The 6,376-nt window shown below is 42.3% G+C and overlaps 1 long non-coding RNA gene across 1 annotated transcript; it reads right to left on the reverse strand.

The window, feature by feature from the left end:
* Nucleotides 1-4,930: 4,930 nt before the first annotated feature.
* On the reverse strand, nucleotides 4,931-6,133 carry LOC123962532. Its single transcript, XR_006822971.1, has 4 exons — nucleotides 6,108-6,133; nucleotides 5,946-6,003; nucleotides 5,612-5,830; nucleotides 4,931-5,219 (listed from the first exon to the last, which is right to left on the reverse strand). It is a non-coding gene; the product is annotated as an uncharacterized LOC123962532 (long non-coding RNA).
* Nucleotides 6,134-6,376: the final 243 nt, after the last annotated feature.

Genomic DNA, 6,376 nt, shown 5'->3' on the forward strand with positions numbered 1-6,376 from the left:
CTACCAGGAAGTTTTAGAGCACTTCATGCTTCCTGCTGCTGACCAACTTTACGGAGATGCAGATTTCATTTTCCGACAGGACTTGGCACCTGCACACAGTGCCAAAGCTACCAGTACCTGATTTAAGGACCATGGTATCCCCATTCTTAATTGGCCAGCAAACTGGCCTGACCTTAACCCTATAGAAAATCTATGGGGTAGAGGGAGATGCGATACGCCAGACCCAACAATGCAACCTGGGCTCTCATAATACCTGAGCAGTGCCACAGACTGATCGACTCCATGCTACACCGCATTGCTGCAGTAATTCAGGCAAAAGGAGCCCCAACTAAGTATTGCGTGCTGTACATGCTCATACTTTTCATGTTCATACTTTTCAGTTGGCCTACATTTCTAAGAATCCTTTTTTTGTATTGGTCTTAAGTAATATTCTAATTTTCGGAGATACTGAATTTGGGATTTTCATTAGTTGTCAGTTTAAATCATCACAATTAAATTAAATAAACATTTGAAATATATCAGTCTGTGTGTAATGAATGAATATAATATCCAAGTTTCACTTTTTGAATGGAACAACTTTTTGATGATATTCTAATTATATGACAAGCACCTGTAGATGGGATATTGTACAGTTTTATAAAAGTGCATTAGTCCAGCTGTGACTGTGAGATTTTATAATGTATTATAAAATAATGTATATTTAGCAATTTAAAATTCTGAATGATTGGCAGTGATCAAAAACCGAGAAAACTGTAGATCTATTACAGCATTAAGTGTAAACATTTATCACTGTAGGCTTTGTTAAAGGCTGTTATAAACTTGAGATGATGAGATGGTTGAATAACTCCTTTATGGTTCTTAAACTATTTAGTACCTGACTGAAATTCTGTCTTAACCCTATTCAGACCAGAGATGGCACTGTTGAGAAAAAACACAGGGTCTGTGTTGGTGTGGGAATGTTGCTTCAGATAGAAGCTAAATGATGAAATATTATGCAATTAGTTTAGTTTACAATATATTTGATTGGCTAACTCAATTCTTAGTTAGGTTAAAGAAATTTCTGTCACGGCCAAAGTTGGCAAACCATTAATCTGCATACATTTATGTGTTTACAGGTGTTTGCTGAGTTCATTTTTACAAATGTTGAACCTATGCAACCAAATCTACCGCAACCTTGAGAGATACACACCACAACTGATTGCTCTGTACAGGCAGAAGGCCATAAGAGCAGAGGCCCTGCAGAGATCCTCAGGATTTATGACCTTCAGGTGAGTTTAAGATTACCTTTGCCATAGTGACAATGTTGATCACATAATGTTCAGTCAATACAGATTGGGACCTCTGTACTATAATAGTGAAATTTGATTATGACATTGTCTTGTGATGACTAGGAGGATAGAGCCATCTACTTTCAATTGCAATTTCTCATTTGTATTTATTATTGTAAGTTATACGGTACATGATCACTTTAAAAGCCATTTACAAGCTAAGGCCCCCGAGAAGCGACGCTCTGCTTCCTCTCCTATCCGTAGGAGCTCGTAGAGGGAAGGGACCTACGTCTGGCAGCCTCAGCTGCCTTGGGTCCAGACCGGCGAGGGAGGTACTGGCGGAACGCTCCGTGGTTCTGCGAAGCTCCGCCAGATCTTCCTCAGAGGGACCCCCCCTCTGAACCATCTCCTGTAGCAGGTCGGCTTGGTAGGCTTGAAGCACCGCCATGGTGTGCAAGCTCGCACCTGCCTGGCCCGCTGCCATGTACGCCTTCCCCACGAGCGTGGATTTGGTGCGACATGGTTTGGATGGTAACGCCGGCTTCTCCAGGGAGGACGCAAGTCGAGGGGAGAGATAGCTCGCAAGCGCATCCTCCACCCGAGGCATCCTCCCATAACCACGGTCCCTAACCCCCATCACATTACTGTAGTTCAGTGATCGGTGAAAGCCATGTAGAGAAGGGTCTGCCCCATGATTACTCAGTTCATCATGTAAATCAGGAAAGAATGGCAGAGACCGGCGTGGAGGTGGGCGTGTGGTGCTTAAGAAACCTTTCATCAAGCTACCACTAGCCTGTGGTGTCTGCTCCTCCTTGGCCAGTTGATGTTGAGCTTAGCCACGGCTCTAGTCACCACCTCCAGCAGCACGTCATAGTCGGGCGCGGCCAGATGACGCCGCCCCAACACCCGGAAGTCATCGTCCACTGCGCTGAGCACGTCCGCCTCCTCGGAGTCGGATTGCTGCAGCGTCTCCGGATCCAAACCGCGAGCGGGAGAAGCCGAGAACAGGCTCCCGAACGAGGAAAGGAAGCGTCGGAGCCAGCGGATGAAGGTCGGGAAAAAGCCTCAGCCGTCCCGAAATCCTCCGACAGATCACGCTGTGAACCCATGAGTGAAGCCGCCGGGCCGCCTCAGCGGCCGCAGGGCCCGCGCCTCGGGGAAAGCACATCCGGCCATCCTCGGAAAGAGAGCCATGCTGTACCTCAGTACCCGCACGGAAAGGGCTTCGCAACGGGCGCAGGCAGCCCCCTCGAGAGCTGCCCGGGCGGGGTCCATCCCCAAACATGAGACACACATCTCATGAGAATCTCCATCCGTGATGTACCGAGGGCAAGAAAAAAAAAAATAAAAACACACCTTCTGTACATCTGGTTGCCGGACATGCTGGTAGACTTCTTCTTCAGGTAAGACATACTGCTTGTAGGACTGGAGCTTTCTTCCAACAACATACAGAGCGCCTGCTGAATAGAAAAAAGCTAATGATGAGTGTGTACAGGTGTGCTTTATACTCCTCCGGTTATTCCGTCACACCTTACCGTTCTAGCAACAAGCCAATAGGATTGGAGTGATTTCATTCACGTTCAGACCTGCTTCGCCTAGAGGCGTTCCCATAGTGTCGTAACCGACGCAGTTCGAGTTCCCTCGAAGGGGAACTGCTGTTTTTGTATCCATGCTGCTGCTTTGCCTAGCCTCAGTTATTAACTCACTAACATACCTGTTTTTATTATTTTAAGCTCGCTTTTATTGAATACTTGACTGTTTTTATTTTTATGAATTGTTTTATAGTTGGTTAGAAGGAGATTTTATTTCTTTTGAACACTGTGTTTCGTTTAATGATTTTTAATTTGGCTTTTAGGAAAACTGTTAACATAACATTTTAACTTTAAAGATTTCCTGATAGTGGTTATTCAAGTTATCTTGGTATCTTGGAGGAGGTGAAGTATAACAGGTGGCTCATCTTAACATTGCATGTATTTTTAAGTTTGTTATTTGGGTTTCATTTTTATATTTGTGTGATGTAGTGAATTTATAGCCTCTTTTATAAGATCTACACTGTAGAAATATAGACTGCAAACACTCTTTACCAATAGTTTTCCACTCTATAAAATTATATATATCTATAAAATAAAATTCAACTGTTATCAATGTAACAGGTTGATCTTTGCTTGATTATCAATTTTGGCAGTGTCCTCCGCCGTTTACAAATTGTTATTGTTATTTTTATTATTATCATTAAAATTACAATTATTAACATTACTATAAATATCTGTACCATTATTCATTCAGTCTGTACCAATATTACCTTTTACTGTCTGTACTTTTGTGTGGATATTGTGTAGGCTGCTCCCCCTCACCCCCATCCCTCTCTCCACCTTTATGGCTATCTCGTCTGTCTCTCCCTCACCCTCAACCAGTCCAGGCAGATGGCCGCCCACCCTGAGCCATGGTTCTGCTCGAGGTTTCTGCCTCTTAAATGGAAGTTTTCCTTGCCTCAGTCGCCTAGTGCTTGGTCATGGTGGGAATAGATGGGTGAGTACGGTCTAGACCTGCTCTATATGAAAAGCACTATGAGATAACTGTTGTTGTGAATTGGTGCTATATAAATAAAATTGAATTGAATTGAATTTTGAAATCTTACAAATTTTAAAACCATGATGCAACCCACATAATAAATGGAAAAACATTTTTACAATATGAAGCAATATTGTTTGGTATGTCCTAAGCTTTACACTATGTTCAGACATTTCTGCAGGTCAAAGCAGTAAACTGTTCACATTACCAGAAATTCTTTGGACATAGGTACCAACCAAAGCTATGCACCACAATTTTTCACTTCATAACTTTTGCTTACACAGCTGACTCAAGCCACTATGAAGGAGGCCTAGTGAGTATTGATAACCTGGATCTTGTGCTGTGTTTGGATTAACCCCCTCCACTGATTCCTCTAGTGCCTTCACCTTTGCTGCCCTCCTCAAGCCCCCATTAACCTCCACCTAAGAACCCAGTGGAGGCCATCCAAAGAATACAGTATGTAAGAACACAATCTAGGCTCTGCACTGTAGATGCAAGTTAGAAATGTCTGTAAAGGTACTAATATAATTTCATACTTCCAATTTTCCTTTCTTTCCACTGTATCCATTTTGCTGTAAACCAAGTAAAAAATCTGGGGTTTATAAGCGTAGAAGCTTTAATGCAGAGCTCTTATGGTGTACCTGAAGGACGACCACAGTGTAAATCTTCTCCCCTGAGGAAGGAAATTCAGGATGTGGCTTTAAAAGAAAGCAGAACTGTGTGTGTGTGTGTGTGTGTGTGTGTGTGTGTGTGAGAATGAGAGTGTGCGAGGGAGAGAGGAGGCATGTATGCGTATGTGTTGAGTGTGTGTCTGTGAGTATGTGTGTGTGGTCCTCTTAGTGAGGTGGAAAATTATTTTTAAGTTTTAGTTAAATATTTGCTTTTGCTTGAAGTTGCCAATAACATTTTTAGAGTTAAAGTAGGACTTGACACTGCTGAGACGTGTGTGAAAATGAATACTGAGAGTGGATGTTAATGTAGGATCCTATGAATGAGCAAATGCATTACACAAAAGGAAGGGAGATCCTGAATCTTATTTACTACATGAGAGGACAACAAGCAATCAAAGTCATGTTTATTTTCATCAGGAGTGTTGGAACCCATCTAGGATTTACATAGAGAAAATACACAGACACAACTGCAGACATCACAAATGAAGCCCAGGGTAAGTGTAGGAAGATTACGTTTATGCTTCATTCATTCATTTATTCACTCTCTCTCTCTGTCCTGTGTCTCTCTCTCTCTCTCTCTCTCTCTATATATCCCTCTCAGTTCAGTGTGAAATCGCTGCGGCCCTTCTCTCCATTCACCTTCAATTCATCACATCCAGTTTGAGCTCATCAGAAGTCCGCTCTTCATCACATCCAGATCTTCAGTATTCTTTTCATCCCATCACCATTACCACAAGTGAAAAATGGCGGAAAAATGGGGTGGAAAAAAACACATTTGGATGAAATGGTGTACTGATCAAGACAAGGGTACAGGGTAACAACATCTCTAAACTCAGCTGAGCCATCTTAATTGAAACCAGGATGAACTAAATTGTAAAACAATACTCTCTCACTCAAACACACCACAGTATTTCTGTTTTTGATGAGTTTGTTTTATTATTTCCCCTGTTGATTGTCTGATTCAAAAGCCAGTGACGCCAGCGTACTTGACTTGACACAGATAAATAGGGTTGCATTGCTTGTGTGACAGTTGTGGAATTGTGATAAGTAATTTGATCATCTTATGCCCCTTTTCCACTGCATGGTACCTGCTCGACTCACCTCGACTCTACTCGCCTTTTTTGGTTTTCCATCGGGGAAAAATAGTACCTGGTACTTTTTTTCATAGTGTTGTGTTGGTCAATGAACTTTCGTTCATTTGAACTAATCTTTTTTTATACTCGAGAGGAACGAGTAGTCTCAGTCAGTAATTGCTTCATTTGCATGCATGAATGGTCTTGGACTCTTACGTTCACTTTTCACGCTGCAGCTGCATGGGCTCTGTCAGCACAGGAAACAGAATTGATTAGTTTGCGACTTACAACTGTGAGTCGTTCATTTGTCAAGTGATAGCTCGGCCTCTTGGCTTTGGAGCAGGAATGAAGTATTTATTCACCTTTCACATGGGTCCTCACAGTCTTTCGTTCATTGGGCAGGCGGACTTCCTGCCAGCGCTGGAGAATGAGCAAGTTGGTTGTCAGGTAAGCAGTCACTCGACTGACATTAAATAGCTATTTTGTTATGTGACATTTGTGACAATAAAGCATAATGTTATTACTGTGCTTTGATGCATTGACAGGTGGGACCTGGAAAATGTAAAAAAAAAAAAAAAAAAGACCATTAGATTGTGTGGCACCCTAATATATATGTCTGGTCTTGTTGTTTACTCATGATTTCTTAATTTGGAATATGAGCAAAGATTGTGAAAAATAGAGTAGTGGGTATTGATTATTGACAAGATATTTCTGCGGTTTTTACATGGTTTGAATTTGGTTGTGGCCCTCACAGGGCCCTCTGGTCCCTCAGTCGCACAGACCACTGCAGCCA

This window comes from Micropterus dolomieu, linkage group LG22, assembly GCF_021292245.1.
Source record: "Micropterus dolomieu isolate WLL.071019.BEF.003 ecotype Adirondacks linkage group LG22, ASM2129224v1, whole genome shotgun sequence".
Classification (NCBI taxonomy): domain Eukaryota; kingdom Metazoa; phylum Chordata; class Actinopteri; order Centrarchiformes; family Centrarchidae; genus Micropterus; species Micropterus dolomieu.